Genomic DNA, 22,596 nt, shown 5'->3' on the forward strand with positions numbered 1-22,596 from the left:
AAATTCTGCTTGCCTTTGAAATTCCGCTCTAAGAGTTACCACTTCTGTGAAGTCTTTTCCATATCTCACTAAGTTGAATACACCCCTTTGTCTCTGGGTTATCACACAATTTACAACCTTTTTTTCATAACACTTAACATTGAGGAATTATCTTTTTAAATAGAAATATTTTGGGGAAGCAGTTTTGGTTCACAGTGAAATTGAGCAGAAGACATTGAGAGTTCCCATGTACCCTGACTCTATACACCCACAGCCTCCCTAGCTATCAACATCTTCCACCAGGGTTGTACATTTGTTGGAATCAATAAACCTACATTGACATTTCATGATTACCCAAAGTCCATAGTTTACATGAAGGTTCACTCCTGATATGGTACATTCTATAGGTTTTAACAAATGTATAATGACATGTATCCATCATTTTAGTATCATACAGAATAGTTTCAGTGCCCTAAAAAGCCCTCTGTGCTCTGCTTATGTTACCGAAACACCAAAGGTTTGGTCTCAGTCCTGCTGCTCACCACACAGAAAGCCAATCACTGAGACACCAAGTATTGCCAAGGAAGAACGGTTTAATCAGGTGCTGCAGCGGAGGAGATGGGAGCTCAGTTTCAAATCCATCTCCCTGACTTAAACCAGGGCTTTATATAGCAGGCAAGAAATGTAAAAATGTGAAAGAAAACAGGCATTTGGGAAGAGCAAGGAAGCAATCATGGTGAATGATGGGTCCAGCATCTGGTGTGGTGATCTGGTTTCATTTTTTTTTTTACTTTTTGTGAGAGGCCTAAAGGTCATTTCCTGAAGAAGGAACTCAGATAAAACAAATAAAAGTTTCAAGCTTCTTAACACTACAAGGGTCAATTTCTATGTTTATCAAAAAGAACAGTCTACAGGGCAATGGTTCGGTTTCACCTATTCATCTTTCTGTTTTGACTTACTCCTGGCAACCACTGATCTTTTTACTGTCTCCACAGTTTTGCCTTTTTCAGAATGTCATATAGTTGCAATCATACAGTATACCTGTTCAGACTGGCTTCTTTCACTTCAAAATATACTTTTAAAGTTCATTCATATCTTTTGTGGCTTGAGAGTGCATTTCTTTTTAGTGCTAATTAATATTCCACTGTCTGGATGCACCACAATTTATTTATCTATTATTTTACTGAAGGACATCTTGATTGCTTCTAAGATTCAATTAGTACGAATACAACTGCTGCTGCTATAAACATCTGTGGGTAGGGTTTTGCCTGAATATATTTTTAACTAATTTAGGTAAATATCAAGGAGCATGATTGCTGAATCACATGGTAATAATTTGTTTAGTTTTGTAAGAAGCTGCCTAACTGCCTTCCAAAGTGGCTGTACCATTTTGAGTTCCCACCAGCACTGAATGAGAGTTTCTTTTGTTCCACATCCTGGCCAGCATTTGATGTTGTTAGTGTTCTGGATTTGGGCCATTCTAATCGGTAAATAGGTGTTTCATTTGCAGTTCCCTGATGACATATAATGTCCAGCATCTTTTTATACGCTTGTTTGCCATCTTCATCTCCCCTTTGGGAAGTATCTATTTCAGGCCTTTCGCTTATTTTAAAAATTCAGGTTGTTCATTTTCTTATTGTTGAATTTTAAGAGTTCTTTGTATATTCTGGATAACAGTCCTCAATTCGATATGGATTTTGTAAATACTTTCTTCAAGCCTGTGGTTTGCCTTGTCATTCTCCTAAGGAATTATCTTTTTATTCTCTTCTGATAAACTGCAAGTTCTCCAAGAGCAAGGGAGGTAACTGCATATAAAGTAGCTGACACAAAAGCATAAAAAGATCTTTTTAAAACCAATCTGAAATATAAGTGAATATTGGTATCCTCATAAGAAGCTAAAATGAATACTAAGAACAAGCCAAAATACAATGAAATTAGATGTGCATTTCATAATAGCCAAAATTATTTTATTTCTTAGATAGTTACAAGAAATCTGGAAGTAGAAACATAAAATAATTCTTTAAATTTCTCTTCCTGTGTGCAAGTTGTCAAACAACACTCTGTCTTCAGCAATGACATATCTTAACTGTGGCCCAAACATAGGCAACACAGATATAAAAGGCCCTGAGGTCAATACTTGTAAACATAACTATTCACTGAGATTTTCCAGCTCAGAAGACTTTATTCCAACTTTGAAAACAAGACCCCAAGGTTCTCTTTTATTTCCTACCATATGGTAAGTGGTACTCATCATGATTGTGACAAACAGGGCAACCAGAGCCAAATTAATTTTTTCCGAGGTTCAAGATATTCAAAAATGTTTCCTGTTAGTCATGAATCTTCCCACCCAAAGACACCAAGGTTTTCATTTGAATTGAATTCAGAGAGTAGGCAGAAGGTGACATCGGTCAGGGTATGACAGGTGCAGCCTTAATCCAGTACAAAAGGACCTGTGCCACACTTTGCTTTCATTCTTTAGGAAGACACATAACCAAAGAATAATTTGTGATAACAGGGATTTCTAGTGGGTCGGCTCATGCTTGCTGCTTTATGACAAATTGATTTCATTTTTCTTATACTCATGATGTTACATTTAAATTCAGATCCTTTGTCTCTAGTGACATTGATCACATTTCTTAGAAGCTTAGTTCATCCTTTGGCTATTCCCATATCTATAAAGCTTTTCTTTTCCATCTAGCCTGAATTTTCTTGAACCAGTAAGTCTATTACTAAGGATTCTCCTTTAGGAAATCCTTCCATAGTTTGCAGTTGGCATTTCATCCTATAATAAACAAACTGCAGTCTCTTTGCTCTTTTTCTTTTCCTTGTCGGCATCAGCTACATCCGTCTCAACTGCCTTCAGATCTATCTTATCTTTATCTTTATAAAATACATGTAAAAGCTAAGAAAATTCAAGGAATTTTCCATATCGTTTAAACCCATATTACATACCACTACAATAAATTTTGTGTTATGAGTAAGTCTTACTCCTATTATCTAAAGAACTAAAGCTACAGGTTCTAATATCCATATGAAAGCATAAAAAAGAAATTCAATAATATAGTAGGTAAAGGAAATGTTTCTGAAAGTAGATCTTTCTGACAAAAATAGACTACAAAAAGATAGAGGAAGACAGATTTCTCTAGGTAGTAAAAACAAAGTAAAAGTTCCCTCATGCCCATGGCAGTAAAAGAAATATGTTCTGAATAAATATAAATGGTTAAAGGGAGTGAAGTATTCATTGAAGTTGAAAGACTGATTGTGTCATCTATTATATGTAGTCATCTTAAAGTTCTTTCTGCAAAAAATAACTAATACTTGATCTCAGTCTAACTACAATAAGGAAGTATATAAATCTGAAGCTTCACTGGTAATGATAATTTCACATCGCTGAAGGCTATCAAAAGAAGTAAAACAACAGTGTAGTAAGGAAACTAACATTTATTGAGTATATACCTGTGTGTTAAGACATTGTGCCAAGATTTTGCACATCTGAAAAAATGGTGTGGAAGGATGACTGTTTAACCCTGTTTTACACCTAAGAACAAATGACAGGAAAGGATGTGAATGTAAGTCCTCTGATTCTAAATCCAACTAATTCTTCAACCATACCATGTTTTCTTAAAGTGTATTCAACTCTGAGTACTGGAAAATGATCAAACAAAACAAACCAAACCAAAACAAAACAAAACAAAACCAAGCTGGTTACCAGAGATGGCTCTTTAATTGGAAATGGTTCACAGCACTTTGCTATTTATTTACCTACTAACTACTGTACGTTACAGCCTGGGATAGATGTCATCAGTACAATGTCTACTCTAAAGAAGCTTATGGTATAGTGGAGAAATAAATAATTATTGCTCTACATAAGGAAGTAGGCTAGAAATTAGCACAGGGTGTATTTAGTTCACAGAGGAGGGGGCATTTTATCCTGAGATCATAGGAATGGTTTTAGAAGAGATGATACCTAAGCTAGATCTTGAAATATTATTTTGAAATAGACAGAAACAAAAATTGTTGGTGGGGAGGAATACACAGATGGAGAAGCAAAACGTAAGCACACAGGCTGGAATTAATACAGAGACAAGGCAATCTGGTGAGCTCGGTAACACTACGTAATAAGCGTTGAAGCAACAAATGCCCAACAGATGAGCCTGGAGACATGAGAAAAGAATGGCACACTGGGGACTTTAAATGTTTTGCTATGGCATTTGACTCAATTCTACACGTCAGTGTTTCCCATTATTTAAAAAAAACAGTTGTCATACAACCTTTGCTGTTAACAATGAGAATTTTTAATTTATTAATAAATTAAATCAAAATTCATTTTTAATTTTTTATTTTCATGATAATATAAAAATAATATGAGACCTGGATGATGCAGCTTATCAATTTCTAGTGTCTCTGTTTATCTTTGTTCTGCATTTTAGCTGCAAAGGTATATAGCAATTATTTGCCCTGGGTTAATGCAAAAAGAATGGATGCAGCTTTTATGTTAAAGTGTTCGTTTGCAAGGGACAAAATAAAGAATTAGAAGAATTGAGTCATACCAAAGCTTACTAAGCACAGACATGTGAAAATAAAATAACTACGATCACTACAAACAGTGTTAGAGTTTCAGGACAATGTTAACTGTCATACTGTTAATATGACAAATTTGATCTTTATTTGTTGTATAGTTTGTTTCATTTTTTATTTGAAAACATGTTTTGGTTTTATCGTTGTATTAAGCTCCCAATATAATGAAGATCAATTCAGTTTCAAGTTTACCCATATGTAAGTGATTTTGTAATAAAATAATTTAAGATGGTACAAGTGATGAAATAACTTTAAGAAGATTCCAAACGTAACTCAAGTTTGAGAAACATTCCTGTAGGTGAGGAGAAACTATTGATTGGTGTAATCAGAAAACACATTTTACAAACATAATTGTTAGGTGTAAAATGGATGGAGAGATGACAAAAATGCCAAAAATTTAAGATGTTAGTTAACTATTGATGGCAATGCTTAATGAAAAAGAGAATAATGATCTAAATTAAGTACTCATACCAGAAATACAAAGAAGATAGAATCGAGAAATATAAATAAAATAAAAATCAGATCAATTTAGTAAGTAAGTTACTCTAACTAAATTGAGTATTCCATTCACTTAACCTCTGGGTTGATTTCACCCAAAACCTCTGTGCTGATTTCTGTTCAAAATCAGCAGATATTGACACTGTAGCTTGTTGCTGACCTTGGGAATCAGAGTTTGGGTGATCTAGGCACCGAATACTGAAAGGTCAAAGCATACATAATTAAGGTGTGCCACAGAAAGGCAGGTTTAGATGCCTGAGTAGAAGGGGGAGGGATCTTCAAAAGGATTTGCTGTATGATCCAAAAACAAAATAATAACTGTATCCAGTCTAAGTAAGTATAGCCCAACATGGACCAACAAATGACCCACTTAGCTTCGATATAGGCTTTTTATGTAATTTCAAGAAGAAAACAAAACAGAGTCCTATTTCTCAAATTGCCCAGATATTACTCTTAAATAGTTCAGAGGAAGATGAAGCTCAAGAAGGCATTAAGGGGTATATCAGGGTTTCCCAATTTGGATACAACTGATATTTTGGTATGAATAATTCTTTGTTGGAGAGGGGAAAAGTAATCCTGTGCATTGTAAGATGTTTAGTAGCATCCCTACCTCTACCCACTAAATAACAGCAGTAGTATCCCCCAGTTTTGACACCATAAATGTCTCCAGACCTTGCTAAATGTTACCTGGGGTGCAAAATCATTCCCAGTTCAGAACCACTGCTGTATATACAGAAAGGTGTATCCTCCCCTATCACTTCTCCACCATGAATGACACCATTCTATACAATAGAGAAGGCAACTTAAAATCTAAGAAAATAAATTATCCTGGTCCCTACCATGGGATGCAAAAATGTTGCCCATCAACATTTTTCCTGAACTAATCCCAATATTTTAAATGGTTTATGATACAACTCAGATGAATCACTTAATCTACCTGGACAGCTGCTTACCCCCTATAAAATAAAAAAGTTGAACTAATTTAGTTTTTCCAAACCTATCTGATCCTAAAAGTCATCTGGAATCTTTATTACAAAATGTAGATTCCTGGGCTCAATTTCAAATGTACTGTAACAGAGTCTCCAAGGGGAGTAGCCTGAGAATCTGTATTTTTTAAAACAAATTCTCAGGAGAGTTTTATCATCAGAAATATTTATGGAACATTGAGTCAGATAATCTCCAAGGTACTATCCAGCTCTAACACTCTGGGCTTTTCCTTGGCGGAAAAATAAAAAGAAGCATTTTAGGAAGGCCATTTATTCTTTTAGGCCACTGAAAGAGTACAGTAGTAATTGAATCTACTACCATGGTAATTTAGAAAGCAGTACCTGAGTGACCTGAAAGAGTTATAGGGATCCCCTGGGAATAAGTTAGTCAAGAGAAACATTTGGTAGCATTTAAAAACATTAAAAGCATTAGTAATACAGGTGTTCTGCTGTATAAATGAATGATACACTTTTGGAGCTAGGACTCCTGGACATTACTCAACTGAAATACCTTGATTTCCACTTGCTTTTATTTCCACTCTTCTTTTTACAGCTTCATGATATCAATGCAAAATAAGAAACAATAAAAAAGGCAATCTTCTTGAAATGGAAATGCACATAACCTGCAGTGTCTTCAGTTCATTTATGTATTTGTCAGCAGACGATGATGCTCAAGTAGGGATTAAGGGTACACGGTGCAAAGTGTCCCCTTTCACAATGTATTCAAGTTTTCAGCCATTTCATAACAGGAAATATGGGAACTCTGAAAGAAGCAACGCCGCTGGCAAAAATGCTGAACAATGGCTCTATTTTATATGTAATGGCATCATCTCCTAAGTCACTGAATTGATGGATAGTACAACCATTTGCTTAAGGCTGTGTTTTATGTCACTTTATTAAGCCTAAAAAGTTACAGAAATGGATGCTACCTAAACAAACAGAAAGGCAGATTATAGCAGTGAATTGTTATGCCTGGAGGAAAAATAAGACAGTGGACAAAGAACCTGTGAGCTGGTGTCCTCAAATGCCATATGTTGCCTGAAGAGTAAAGGGATATTGAGGTAGGCACTCTCGCTCACATTCTTCCCAGTCACAGTCTAAATGAACAGATCATTTCTATCCCATATGGAGTGTTGAAAGTATTCAGTAATGTCCAGTCTGAGAATAATCACAGTGTTCATTTAGGCAGTTTCTTTTATGGAGCAGATCACATTAAGGTGGTTCACTCATTAAGTACCCATAATATTTTCTTTAATCATAAGGTCCTTCCAACTATACTCACTCTTTTTCCTTTCTGATAGCTATGAGTAAGAGATAACAAAACAGTGGCATACAGGTTGAAGGCTTTTCTATGTGTCACACTGTGTGAGTCAGTGTCCCAACTGTGCAACAATTCTTATTTTGTTCATTATTAAACTTCAAGTAGGCCCAACACATTTCCTCAAAGTGGATGTCTATGTTATTTTGACATTACAGTACCTTTCGAATATGTACAGTTCACCAGCTAAGGTCCCAAAATGTGCTAGTCCCTTAGTGTAATCACATTTCTGCATTCAAATCTTCAGCTTTGCAGGGCAAGATCACAATTACTTTGCACAGGTATCTAAAAAGGACAAACCTCTGAGAATCTGTCTCATGCTAATGGAACTCTCAGAAACTGATGCATAAACTGGAATATAGGAATGTATTTCATTAACTTAAAAAAAGTATATTCCATCCCAATGGCTGAAATACATAGTCTCTTAGCTTTAATAGTTTGACAGTGATTCCAATTGTAAAGGGATCTTATGTCAGTATTTCCCAAAATATGCCTATTTCACTAGTTCTCTTTGATGTTATATTAATAGAAGTTACTTGAAAACGGGGTTTCAATGTTATCTAAGTTTTGAGAAGTATGCAGCTAACAAAGTCAAATTTTCTTTATTGAAGTATTTTTCCAACCTCTATTGTGCTAAACAGTGATTCTTTGAGAGGGATGGCATGTGGTGTATTCCAAACGTAGCTAAACATGCCATGCTTTTTTTCCCCCTGAAGCATATCTCCAGATTAGTGTTTTGCAGAACACAATTAGGGGAAAACCAAAGGATGCCTCTGTGTTCTCAATATTGTTACATCACTGTACTCATTTCCAAAGGCTTAATAAGGATCCAGGAGGCATCTCACAAACTAAATCATTTCCTTGTGGGAACTTTTAACATAAGATTCAAGGAGTACAGGGTGTGTGGTAATCCCAGTTTGTCTTAACAACACGCATAAGAGCAATGAATTCTAGCCTTCATTATATGATTCTAACTTTGGCAGTTTTAATATTTGTGCAGATGTTTCTCTGGTTTCAACATCTGAAATTGACCCAATGGTCCCATAGTTTTTTTTTTTTTTTTTTTTTTTTTTTTTTTTTTTTTTTGTATAAACATAGAAAATTGACCCTTCTTGTTTTAAAGCTTGAAACTTACATTTGTTTTATCTGAGTTCCTTCCTCCGAAAAGGACCCCCAGGCGTCTCAAAAAGCATCAAAGTACCAGATCCCCGCATCCAGACAATGGGACACCAGTCCCCTCATTCATCATGATTACCTCCTTAGGCCTCCTGAGCTCCTATTTTCCTATGCATTGCTACATTTCTTCCCTGCTATAAACCCTTAATTTCAGTCGGTCGGAGAGACGAATTTGAGATTGATCTCCCTCCCATCTCCTTGGCTATAGCAGCCAACCTCTGCTATAATCGTTGTCTCAGTCATTGGCTTTCTCTGTGGTGAGCAGCAGAACCTAGACCAAACCCTCGGTGTTACGGTAACACATCCATCTTTATTAATTAAATAGACTCTGAATAAAAATATTTCATGATTCTACGGTGGCCATTAAAGGTGAATCAATGACCCCTCATTGCATAATTTGAAACTTTCATTAAAACTTTGAAATGGACTTGTCAAAGTCATTTCTGCCTTCAATCTATCACTGATATATTTAGGTAAAAGTATACAGGAAACATTGGCCTGTTTAACTTTTAGATATCAAAGATATTTTAATTTTTTTTTTTTTTTTTTTTTTTTTTGGGAGACGGAGTCTCTCTCTATCACCTAGGCTGGAGTGCAGTGGCGTAATCTCGGCTCACTGCACCCTCCACCTCTCAGGTTCAAGCAATTCTCCTGCCTCAGCTGGGTTACAGGCGCACGCTGGCACGCCCGGCTAATTTTGTTGTGTTTTTAGTAGAGACGGGGTTTCACTGTGTTGTCCAGGCTGGTTTTGAATTCCTGAGCTCAGGCAATCTGCCTGCCTCAGCCTCCCAAAGTGCTAGGATTACAGGTGTGAGCCACTGTGCCCAGCCAGATATTTTAATTTTTAAAGACACATTTACCAATTGTTTCCATTTTGCATTAAAATTGTTTGCAGTTGCCAACCAGAACTCAAGCCAGTAAGGGTCCAGTCCAGAAGTTAATTTTGATAAAACTACCCATTTAGATTGGAATATTTAGCACTGCAAAGTAATCTTTTCCACCTTGCTTCTGCAAACTCCAGATTATTTATTTCCAACTTGGACTATCTCTGTGCTCCTAAATTCTGCTCAAAATATACTTGTTAATTAATCCTTTTATGAATAAGGCTCTTGCTATTGCTATCACCTAGATAACTTATGGTGCATTTGCAGAGAAATTTCATCTGATGAGAAGAACACATAACAGCATTGAAGTAGTAACTCTAATCATTGCAAGTTGTTTTACTAGGCCAGTGCTTTCAGTATAATTTTCTTTTTTTCACTTTCATAACATTTTGGAGACTTTAAAAAAACTTTTAACAAGATATTGGTAAAAATAACTTTTAACAAGATATTTTACCTATCCTTTTTTCCCCCTTGGATTCATTATTTGTAAGTGAGAAAAACTGGCCAGAGGGGCAAACTTTGATACACTGATTTTTTTTTTCCTTCTTGTAGATGCCTCAGCAGAAACAGTGAGACAGGATGCACTTTGCTAAACTTTGGGGCAGGGTGCTTATTTTAGTGAACTGATATTTCATTTTAGTTTTTCTTTTAAGTTCCTGAGGGAAGGATCTTAAGGAAGAAAGCAAGCCTAAAAGAGGTTACCCATCTAAAAACATGCAACAAAAAATCCGAATACAGATTTTTGTTTTGAAATCCTACAATTTCCAATTACATTCTTGTTTCAGAGAGGTTACAAGGTTTCAACCTCTATTTCATTAATCTAACGGAGTCTAAAATTTCTTAGTCTAAAAGGGCACCCCTAAACTAAATTAACATAATCATTTGAATATTTGTTAATTAGAAAAGTAAGATTTCTATGCAAATAGGCCAGAATTTTCAAACACTAGATACAGTTTATATAGTTTAGAGCCACTGTTGATAATGGAATGGTAGGTTTTCTTATACAGATAATGTATTTTATCATATTCATCAAATAAAAAACCATCAGATCTGAAAGACCTAGAGATCACTTTATATTGCCCTTTAATATTTTAATACTCTTTTGGTCACTGGCCATTCATGACTTGATGCATGTTGAAGAACAATGTGGGTAGAAATTAGAGTGTGAATGGCAAATAGTAAATACACAGAACCCAATACTCCTTTCCTGGCTTTACACTCTATTTGAGGAAGAGGCAGAGAGCCAAACTCATATATGTGTTTTCTAATGAAAAGTAATTATAAAAGTGGCACAAAGATCTAAGTGTAGAACATGTAAGGGACCTGAATCTTTTGCCCTCCTCTAGAATCAGGGCATTGACCAAAAGTGGAACATGGAGTACGCTGTCACCAGAGGTAGGCAGAATGGATATTGAATGGGGCGGAAACAAAAGATGTCCATTATACATTGAAAGTACAGTGGAAACAAAGAGGTTTATTCATTGAGAGAGACCAGTGGACTAGATTTTCTAAAGTTTCTTCCTCCTCTATGATTTTGTTTCTATATCTAAAGTTTCATATAAGTGTGATATACTGCCCCAGAGGAGTCTAAGGCTGGGGCAAATCTACAATGTGTGAGGATGGGAACATGCAGTCTTTTTAAGCAACTTGTTTCCACAAATAAAAGTTGCCCTTTCCAAGGTTTTTAGTGCATGACAAGATCCCTTAGAAAACCCTAAATAGCACTACTTTGTTACTTAAACTTATTTTGTTTACTTAAACTTGATTAAACTGAGCTCCTATTATGTGACTACAGCCTACTAAACACAGGAATTACCACCAAAATAATGGATAAGAATGATTTATCTTTTCAGGAAGGCTCAGCAGAAGAGGCAGATAATGATAAGGTTTCAATGTGCAAAAAGTAATAAAAAATATGATCAGGCTGCTATGTCACCAAAAATACGAGACATCTTTCCCAAACAAACAGACCAGGAAAAGCCTTCTGGAGTAAGTTTACCTATATAACATTTGTTATACAAGTCAACTCGTGTCATGGGGGTTTGTTGCACAGATTATTTCATCACCCAGGTATCAAGCCTAGTATCCATTAGTTATTTTTCCTAATCCTCTCCTTTCTCCCGCCCTCCACCCTCCAAAAGACCCTAGTGTGTGTTGTTCCCCTCTACGTGTCCATATATTCTCATCATTTAGCTCCTACTATTTTATTTTATTTTATTTTTTTTTTTATTTTATTTTATTTTATTTTATTTTATTTTATTTTATTATTTTCTGAGTCAGAGTCTCGCTCTGTCGCCCAGGCTGGAGGGCAATGGCGCAATCTCGGCTCACTGCAACCTCTGCCTCTCACGTTCAAGCGACTCTCCTGTCTCAGCCTCCTGAGTAGCTGGGATTACAGGTGTGTGCCACCACGCCTGGCTAATTTTTGTATTTTTAGTAGAGACGGGGTTTCACCATTTTGGTCAGGCTGGTCTTGAACTCCTGACCTCGTGATCCACCCGCCTCAGTGTCCCAAAGTGCTGGGATTACAAGCATGAGCCACTGTGCCTGGCCTTAGCTCCCACTTATAAGTGGACTTTTCTTTACCTATCAAGGATAAAATATAGTTTTCAAACACATCGCCTTTAAAGCTGACCTTCAAGTGCAACCATATATAATCAAGAGAATCTCCTTTAATGTCAAATTCCTAATGACAGCATATATAATATTGATATTATACTTAAGCATCACATTGGAATAAAGCTCCTTCTGGCTTTTTGCCAATGATGTAACACATTTTAATCTTGATTGAACATCATGTTGTAGTCACCATAAAATTTGTCTTTAACGTTACTATGAAATAATAGCCGATATGCCTCACAGACATCTTTAAGAACAAATGTAATTTATAATACTGAATATATACAAAATAACCAGAACCAAGATAGTTAAAATCTAATTGTGCTTAGAATTAACAGTATCTAAAGTGGAGCCATTTATATTTACTTCAAAGTTCATGATGTTGCATCAACACCTATAACTTTCTGATTTACATTAAAGAACCAGAAAGAATAAATTTAAAAATCTTGGAACCAATACTGGCCAATTCAATAGTAGCCATGCTTCATAAGCACATGCTTCACCCAGGACCAGACTTAAGGTAGATTTATGAAGGTATTCCCTTAAGTATGTCTTACAACAATTGTCACAAATTATCTTAAGAGCCTACAAATTATTACTGCTCAAATACTGGCAACGACCAAAAATATTGATAAAGCATATACCCACCATGAAAGTACCCTACATAAAACATTATTTTATTTAACTGAAGAAAATAGTCTCAAAACAAAAAAATACTTTAGGCTAAAACAGCAATTTATACTGTGTGAACTGTACATAGCATGAGAATATTATATAATTGTGGTGGGCAAGAGCAGAGGGGGCTGCCCACAGGAAAAGGAATCCAGCTTCAGACAACTATTCAAAAAACCTTGGCCATTTCCTGAACTTCCGGTCACTCTTCTTTCACTCCATGCAGTTTTCATTCCCTAATTCTATATCAATAGGTAGTCCAAAGGTCAATGGCCTCTCTATCCCACAAAATGAACATTTTAGATCACTTTTCTTGACTTTTCACTGCAATAATACCAATTATTTCTTTCCTGGAAACTCTTCTTCCATTAGCTTCCATGATATTCCCTTATTACTCTTCATGTCTATATGGCTATTTCTTCTTTACAAACTCATCTTCTAACAAATTCTTAGAAGTAGGAGTTCTTCAGGGTTCACTCATAGGTTCTCATCTATTTTTGCTTTTTATGTTCTCTCTCTCACTAGGTAGTTCAACCACACTAATAAACTTAATTGTCATGGGCAATTAGATGACTCCCATGTTATATCCGCACATATGAACTCTCTTGTTACTTCCAGAGCAATACAGTACATCAAACTTCCTTCCCAACATTTCTCCTAAAATAGCTCAAAGTGTCTGCAAAATCAATAGAATAAGTGTACAATCATGCTCTTCTACTCCCAAGTTTGATCCTTATCAATGTTTCCTCCTTTATGATTTTGTTTCTATATCTAAAGTTTCAAGTAAGTGTGTTACACTGCCTGGGATTGATGCTCATCCCAGTGAACAGCATCTCCATCATTTAGCTGAGCAAGTTAAATGTAGAAATAATTCTTGATGCCTTCAGCTCCCTCGCAATATATAATATTTAATTCTTTAATTTTGAAATTTAAATTAAATTTTAAAATATTTTAAAATATCTCAAATCTGCTAACTTTTCTCTATCCAAAATGTCTCCATCCTAACAACTTCATTTCATATGCTTTCTTTAAATGGTCTTTCCACAATACCTCTGCCATTCCCCATCCTCCATCTATTTTCCCAACTGCTAACAAGGTAGCCTAAGAGAAGAAACATGACTATATCACATCCACAATGAAAACTCTTTGTTATACTCACTATGTGATAATTTACATTAAAAACATTTTAGTATAAATAGTGTTATGTACATGTACATAAATTAACTTCAATTTACAGTGTAAGGATTGTTAGTTTGCATCTGAAGTACACTAATCAGAAATCCATACTCTAGGAATGGCTACAAGATGTACCTGTCACATAATTATAGAAGTATAAACCAGAGGGTGTGTTAATTCATCTAATGGATGTTAGAAATACTTTTTCACTGATGAGATGAATGATATTCAAGATATGTGGTTGATTAGAAAGGTTGTGTCAGGCCTAATGCTTTCGTAGGGATAAAGTATGAGAATCTGCCAAGTATAGCACTCTAACACACTGGGAATAATAATTCAGATCTAGAGTTCTATTGGTCACAAGTTTCTCCTCTGCACAGAGAATTTTATTATCTGATTCAACTACCAAACCGGATGCTCCTACCATTAAAGGAATACCATTGGCTTTATTTTAATGTAAGGAGTATGCCAAAGGACAAAGAGTAAGGACTTCACTGGGTGTACATTCCTATTCTTATGTTCTATCCAATTCCACAGAATAAGTTTAAGAATTTCTTTTATTGGCCAGGTGCAGTGGCTTACACCTATAATCCAGCATTTCAGAAGGCCAAAGTGGAAGGATCACTTGAGGCCAGGAGTTAAAGACCAGCCTGGACAACACAATGAGATCCCATCTCTACACACACACACACACACAATCCAGGTGTGGTGGCACATGCCTGTAGTCCTAGCTACTACTCAGGAGGCTGAGGTGGAAGGATTGCTTGAGCCCAGAAATTGGAGGCTACAGCGAGCTATGATCATGCCACTGCACTCCATCAGCCTGGGCAAAAGAGACTTTGTCTCAAAACAAAAACAAAAACAAATAAATGAGAATTTCTTTTATTATAATGACATATATATATGATTATAATGACATCTAGTATCAAGACTCTTTATGTTCCTAAATATAACTATTAAAGAGTCCAGATATTTACCAAAATAACTTGAAAATGGTGGAAAGGCCAATTGCTTTAAGTCAGGACAGAATACCACTCAATGGTTTCTAACTTCTTTTAAGGTAAAGGCTAACTTCTTTGATACCACTTCTTCAGTCTGTCTAGGCTGCCCAAACAAAATACTAGAGCCTGCATGGCTTAAACAACAAAAATACATTTTCTCAAAGTCCTGAAGGCTAGAAATTCCAATATCAAGGTCCAGCAGGGTTGTTTCTAGTGAGGGCTCTTTTGCAGACTTCCAGATGGCCAGCTTCTCGTCATGTCCTCAAATAGTGGAAAGAAAGCTCATTTTGACGTCTCTTTCCTTATAAAGTCACCAGCCCTTTCAGATTAGAGATGCACCCTTATAACCTCATTTAATCTTTATCACCTCCTCACAGACCCTATCTCCAAATACAGACACACTGAGGGTTAGGGCTTCAAATTATGAATTTTGGGGAGAACACAAACAGTCCATAACAATGAACTATAAAGCTTTCATGGTCCTTGACAACTTAATCAGCAACATTTCACACAAATCTCCTATTCACTTTCTACATCCCAGTGACCTTCTTTCAGTTTTCTGGAATAGACATTCCTTCTTCCCAAAGATTTTTTTTAGTTTTGTTGCTTCCACTTCACATACTCAACTCCAACTCATCCTCCTGTCATCAGCTCAAATTGTTTGTGGGGAGATATTTACACTCTCTCATCTACTGTTTCAATTACTTCAAAGTGACAAACTAGGTATATGTCATACATCATTTAAAATTTTGCAAAAGCATACATATGAACTTGTTGATTCTTGGTGGTAGAGTGTATACCATGTTATTTGTTGAATGTTTATATGTCTACTTTTATATCCACTTCTCATATCAGCATTTAATTCTCCTTTCACTTCTAGCAAAACATGTACATATTAGTTATCATGTTCAGTTTAGAGCAAATGAAACAATATTTTTACATTATGCTACTGTCAACTCAAGTATGTATTGAAATAGTGGAGATAAATAAAACAGATGCATTTTTTGCCCTTGTGGAAATCAGTTTAGTGTGAGAGCAAGCTATTTAGCAACCACAACCCTATATACTTGTAGTATGAGATAAATGGTATAAAATATACAGTGATATAAAAATGAGAATACTAGGAAAGTGATTTTATATTAGGTGGGCAGAAAATACTTCATTGAGGAAAAGACAATTACGGTGAGACCAGGCAAAGATTAGAAATTTTCTCTAGCAGAAAGAAAAAGAAATCAGGAACCAATACCATGCTGTTTTTGTTACTGTAGCCTTGTAGTATAGTTTGAAGCCAGGTAGCGTGATGACTCCAGCTTTGTTCTTTTGGCTTAGGATTGACTTGGCAATACGGGCTCTTTTTTGCTTCCATATGAACTTTAAAGTAGTTTTTTCCAACTCTGTGAAAAAAGTCATTTGTAGCTTGATGGGGATGGCATTGAATCTATAAGTTACCTTGGGCAGTATGGCTATTTTCAGGATATTGATTCTTCCTATCCATGAGCATGGAATATTCTTCCATTTTTTTGTGTCCTCTTTTATTTCCTTGTGAAGTGGTTTGTAGTTCTCCTTGAAGAGGTCCTTCACATCCCTTGTAAGCTGGATTCCTAGGTATTTTATTCTCTTTGAAGCAATTGTGAATGGGAGTTCACTCATGATTTCACACTTTGTCTGTTATTGGTGTATAACAATGCTTGTGATTTTTGCACATTGATTTTGTATCCTGAGACTTTGCTGAAGTTGCTTATCAGCTTAAGGAGATTTTGGGCGGAGACAATGGGGTTTTCTAGATATACAATCATGTCATCTGGAAACAGGGACAATTTGACTTCCTCTTTTCCTAATTGAATACTCTTTATTTCTTTCTCCTGCCTGATTACCCTGGCCAGAACTTCCAATGCTGTGTTGAATATGAGTGGTGAGAGAGGGCATCCCTGTCTTGTGCCAATTTTCAAGCAGAGTGCTTCCAGTTTTTGCCAATTCAGTATGTAATTGGCTTTGGGTTCATCATAAATAGCTCTTATTATTTTGAGATACGTCCCATCAATACCTAATTTATTGAGAGTTTTTAGCATGAAGGGCTGTTGAATTTTGTCAAAAGCCTTTCTGCATCTATTGAGATAATCATGTGGTTTTTGTCGTTGGTTCTGTTTATATGCTGGATTACATTTATTGATTTGCATATGTTGAACCAGCCTTGCATCCCATGGATGAAGCCCACTTGATCGTGGTCGATAAGCTTTTTGATGTGCTGCTGGATTTGGTTTGTCAGTATTTTATTGAGGATTTTTGCATCAATGTTCATCAGTGATATTGGTCTAAAATTCTCTTTTTGTGTTGTCTCTGCCAGGCTTTGGTATCAGGATGATGCTGGCCTCATAAAATGAGTCAGGGAGGATTCCCTCTTTTTCTATTGATTGGGATAGTTTCAGAAAGAATGGTACCAGCTCCTCCTTGTACCTCTGGTGGAATTCAGCTGTGAATCCATCTGGTCCTGGACTTTTTTTGGTTGGTAAGCTATTAATTTTTGCCTCAATTTCAGAGCCTGTTATTGGTCTATTCAGAGATTCAACTTCTTCCTGGTTTAGTCTGGGGAGGATGTATGTGTCGAGGAATTTATCCATTTCTTCTAAATTTTCTAGTTTATTTGTGTAGAGGTGTTTATAGTGTTCTCTGATGGTAGTTTGTATTTCTGTGGGATTGGTGGTGATATCCCCTTTATCATTTTTTATTGCATCTATTTGATTTTTCTTTCTTTTCTTCTTTATTAGTCTTGCTAGTGGTCTATCAATTTTGTTGATCTTTTCAAAAAACCAGCACCCAATGGAACAGAACAGAGCCCTCAGAAATAATACCACACATCTACAACCATCTGATCTTTGACAAACCTGACAAAAACAAGAAATGGGGAAAGGATTCCCTATTTAATAAATGGTGCTGGGAAAACTGGCTAGCCATATGTAGAAAGCTGAAACTGGATCCCTTCTTTACACCTTATACAAAAATTAATTCAAGATGGATTAAAGACTTAAATGTTAGACCTAAAATCATAAAAACCCTAGAAGAAAACCTAGGCAATACCATTCAGGACATGGGCATGGGCAAGGACTTCATGTCTAAAACACCAAAAGCAATGGCAACAAAAGCCAAAATCGACAAATGGGATCTAATTAAACTAAAGAGCTTCTGCACAGCAAAAGAAACTACCATCAGAGTGAACAGGCAACCTACAGAATGCGAGAAAATTTTTGCAATCTACCCATCTGACAAAGGGCTAATATCCAGAATCTACAATGAACTCAAACAAATTTACAAGAAACAAACAACCCCATCAACAAGTAGGCAAAGGATATGAACAGACACTTCTCAAAAGAAGACATTTATGCAGCCAACAGACACATGAAAAAATGCTCATCATCACTGGCCATCAGAGAAAGGCAAATCAAAACCACAATCAGACACCATTTCACACCAGTTAGAATGGCAATCATTACAAAGTCAGGAAACAACAGGTGCTGGAGAGGATGTGGAGAAATAGGAACATTTTTACACTATTGGTGGGACTGTAAACTAGTTCAACCATTGTGGAAGTCAGTGTGGCGATTTTTCAGGGATCTAGAACTAGAAATACCATTTGACCCAGCCATCCCATTACTAGGTATATACCCAAAGGATTATAAATCATGCTGCTATAAAGACACATGCACACGTATGTTTATTGCAGCACTATTCACGATAGCAAAGACTTGGAACCAACCCAAATGTCCATCAATGATAGACTGGATTAAGAAAATGTGGCACGTATACCATGGAATACTATGCAGCCATAAAAATGATGAGTTCATGTCCTTTGTAGGGACTTGGATGAAGCTGGAAACCATCATTGTCAGCAAACTATCGCAAGGACAAAAAAACAAACACTGCATGTTCTCACTCATAGTTGGGAACTGAACAATGAGAACACTTGGACACAGGAAGGGGTGGGGGGGTGGGGGAGGGGGAAGGGATAGCATTAGGAGATATACCTAATGTAAACGACCAGTTAATGTGTGCAGCACACCATCATGGGGCATGTATGCATATGTAACAAACCTGCAATTTGTGCACATGTACCCTAGAACTTCAAGTACAATAAAATACGTGTGTGTGTGTGTGTGTGTGTGTGTGTGTGTGTGTGTATATATATGAAAGAAATCCAGAATAGGCCAGTAATGGATGACAAGATTAAATAATTAATAAAATTTTCTCACCAACAAGAAAGCCAGGACCAGGTGGATTCACAGCCAAATACTATCAAACATACAAAGAACTAATACCAATCCTCCTGAAGCTACTTTTTTTTAATCGTGCAGGAGTGAATTCTCCCTAACTCATTCTATGAGGCCAGTATCACCCTGATAGCAAAATCATACAAGGGCACAACAACAACAACAAAAGAAAACATGCAGTGATGAACACAGATGCAAAAATCCTTAACACAATACTAGCAAATCAAATCCAACAGCACATCAAAAAATAATACACAATATTAAGGTGAGCTTTATCCCAGGGAGTAAAGGATGGTTCAATATACTCATATCAATAAATGCTGTACATCACATAAACAGAATTAAGGACAAAAACCACATGATCATCTCAGTAGATGAATAAAAAGTCTTTGATGAAATTCAGCATCGCTTCATGATAAAAATCCTCAACAAACTAGGCATAAAAGCAATATATCTCAACATAATAAAGGCCATATATGACAAACTCACAGCCAACATCATGCCTAATGGGTTAAAGTTGAAATCATTCCCTCTGATGATTTCTAATTCCCTCTAATCTAAGTTCTAGAACAAGAAAATGATGCCCACTTTCACCATTGTTATTCAACATGGCACTGGAAACCCTCAACGGAGTAATCAGGCAAGAGAAAAAAATAATAGGCATTCAAATTGGAAAATAGGAAGTCAACGTATCCCTGTTTATTGATCACATGAGAATATATCTAGAAAATCCTAATGACTCTACCAAAAAATTCTCAGATTTGACAAATGAATTCGATAAAATTTCAAGATACAAAATAAAGTTACAGAAATTGGTAGTATTTCTATACATGAATAATAATCTAGCTAAGGACCAAATCAAGAAGGCAATCCCATTTAACATGATACAAAAATAAAATACCTAGGAATGTATTTAACCAAGGAGGTGAAAGATCTCTATAAGGAGAACTACAAAATATTGATGAAATAAACTGTAGATGACACAAACAAATGGAAAACATCCCATGCTCATGGACTGAAAGAATCAAAATTGTTAAAATGATCACACAGCCCAAAATAATATAAAGAGTCAATGCAATCCTTATCAAATGACCAGTATCAGTTTTCACAAAATTATTTAAAATAATCTTAAATTTTATATGGAACCAAAAAATGGCCCAAATAGCCAAAGAAATCCTAACCAAAAAGAACAAAGCTGGAGGCATCACATTCTCTGACTTCAAATTATACTACAAAGCTTTGGTAACCAAAACACCATGATACTGGTATAAAAATAGACACATCGGTCAATGGAACAGAGAAGAGGACCCAGAAATAAAGCCACTTGTCTACAACCAACTGATCTTCAACAAAATCAACAAAAATATGCAGTGGATAAAGGACATCCTATTCAATAATGTTGCTGGGAGATCAGATAGCCATATGCAGAAGAATGAAACTGTAACCATATTTCTCACCATACATAAAAATTAACTCAAGATGGGTTGAAGACCTAAACATAAGACCTAAAAGTATAAAAATCCTAGGAAAATCCTCTTCTGGACATTGGGCTAGGCAAAGAATTTATGACCAAGTCCTCAAAAGCAAATGCAACCAAAACAAAAATAGACAAATTGAATTTAATTAAACTAAAAAGCTTCTGTACAGCAAAAGAAACAAGTAACAGAGTAAACAGACATCCTACAGAATGGGAAAAATATTTGCAAACTATGCACCTGACAAAGGACTAATATCTAGAATCTACAAATAACTCAAGCAACTCAACAACAACAAGGAAAAAGAAATACCCCTATTACAAAGTTGGCAAAGGGCATACATTTCTAACAGACATACAAGCAGTCAACAAACATATGAAAAAATGTTCAACATCACTAGTCATCAGAGAAATGCAAAGAAAAACCATAATGAGATACCATCGTATAGCAGTCAGAATGGGAAAGTCTAAAAATAGCAGATGTTTGCAAGAATGTAGAGAAAGGGGAACACCTATACACTGTTGGTGGGAGTGTAAATTAGTACAAACTTAATGTAAAACAAACTAGGTATTTCTCAATGAACTAAAAATAGAACTACCATTAAATCCAGCAATCCAACTACTGGGTATATACCCAAAGGGAAAGAAATCATTATATTAAAAAGATGCCTACATCTGTACATTTATCACAGCATTATTCACAATAGCAAAAATATGGATGGAATCAACCTAAGTGTCCATCAATAGAGGACTGGATTAAAAAGTGCTATCTATATCATGTGTGATATCAATCTATCTATCTATCTACGAATAATACTTAGTCATAAAAAAGAATGAAAGAATGTCTTTTGCAGCAACATGGATGGAACTGGAGACCATTACCCTCAGTGAAATAACTTAGAAACAGAAAATCAAATATTATATGTTCTCACTTATAAGTGGGAGCTAAACAATATGTACACATGCATATACAGAGTGGAATAGTAGACACTGGAGACAATGAAAGGTGGGAGGGTGGGAGGGGGGTTATGGCTGAAAAACTACCTACTTGTTACAATGTTCACTATTCTGGTGATGGATGCACTAAAAGCCCAGACTATCATTATGCAACATATGCATGTAAGAAACCTGCACTTGTACCCCTTAAATTTACTACAATAAGTTATTTTTTAAAAAACTCACTTGTCACTTCTCTGCTCTGCTAATGCCCAAAACACTGCCCTTTTGCAAGCCAAAGATCTTTACCAATTTGTCTACAAAATCTTATCTTCCCCAGGCCTTACACATATTCTCTCGAGCCAAACTGTTCCCCATACAGCCTGTGCATTTTGGGAGTTGTTCGTTTGTTTGTCACTCTGCCCTTAGAATATAAACTCCTATTCTTACGGAGTTTATGTTATCTTGTTCACTGTTGTGTAAGTCTGTCTTATCCACTGCTGTTCAGAGACAGGCATAGCTCAGGTGTGCAATAAATATCTGTAGACTGAAAAAATAAAAATAAAAAGAGAAATGTTCTGTAGCAAAGAAGAAAGGCAATTATAACCAGAAGGCTTAACACACAAGGCCCTGAGGCAGAAACTGAAAAAAGCCCAATGCGACTGGGGCATCATGTGGTGGAGGGAAGCTGGCATCAGGTCAGCAGGAGAGCATAATGCAGAAGCTTGCAGGCCTCCAAGCAATTTTGGATTTTATTTGCAGCTACAATACTTTATGGTAATTTCATTCTATAAGTATTCTACAATACTTTATGGTAATTTCATTCTATAAGCATTCTACAATACTTTATGGTAATTTCATAACTAGTATAAGAATTATAACATTGTTCTATAAACACTGAGGCAACATTTATTCAATAAGAATTCTGTGAAACTTTGTGTATAGCAATTAATATAATTTTAGATATGCTACTTTCTAATGTTCTAAACTGAAAGGTATAGAGCATAGAAAATCTATCAAAGTGGGTGGTTGATATG

The 22,596-nt window shown here is 35.9% G+C and overlaps 1 protein-coding gene across 9 annotated transcripts in view; it reads right to left on the minus strand.

Annotated features, from left to right (window-relative positions):
* Positions 1–22,596, minus strand: part of COX7B2 (cytochrome c oxidase subunit 7B2) — a 171,954-nt gene that overhangs the window by 871 nt on the left and 148,487 nt on the right. The gene's annotated exons all lie outside the window — the stretch shown is intronic.

This window comes from Gorilla gorilla, chromosome 3, assembly GCF_029281585.2.
Source record: "Gorilla gorilla gorilla isolate KB3781 chromosome 3, NHGRI_mGorGor1-v2.1_pri, whole genome shotgun sequence".
Classification (NCBI taxonomy): domain Eukaryota; kingdom Metazoa; phylum Chordata; class Mammalia; order Primates; family Hominidae; genus Gorilla; species Gorilla gorilla.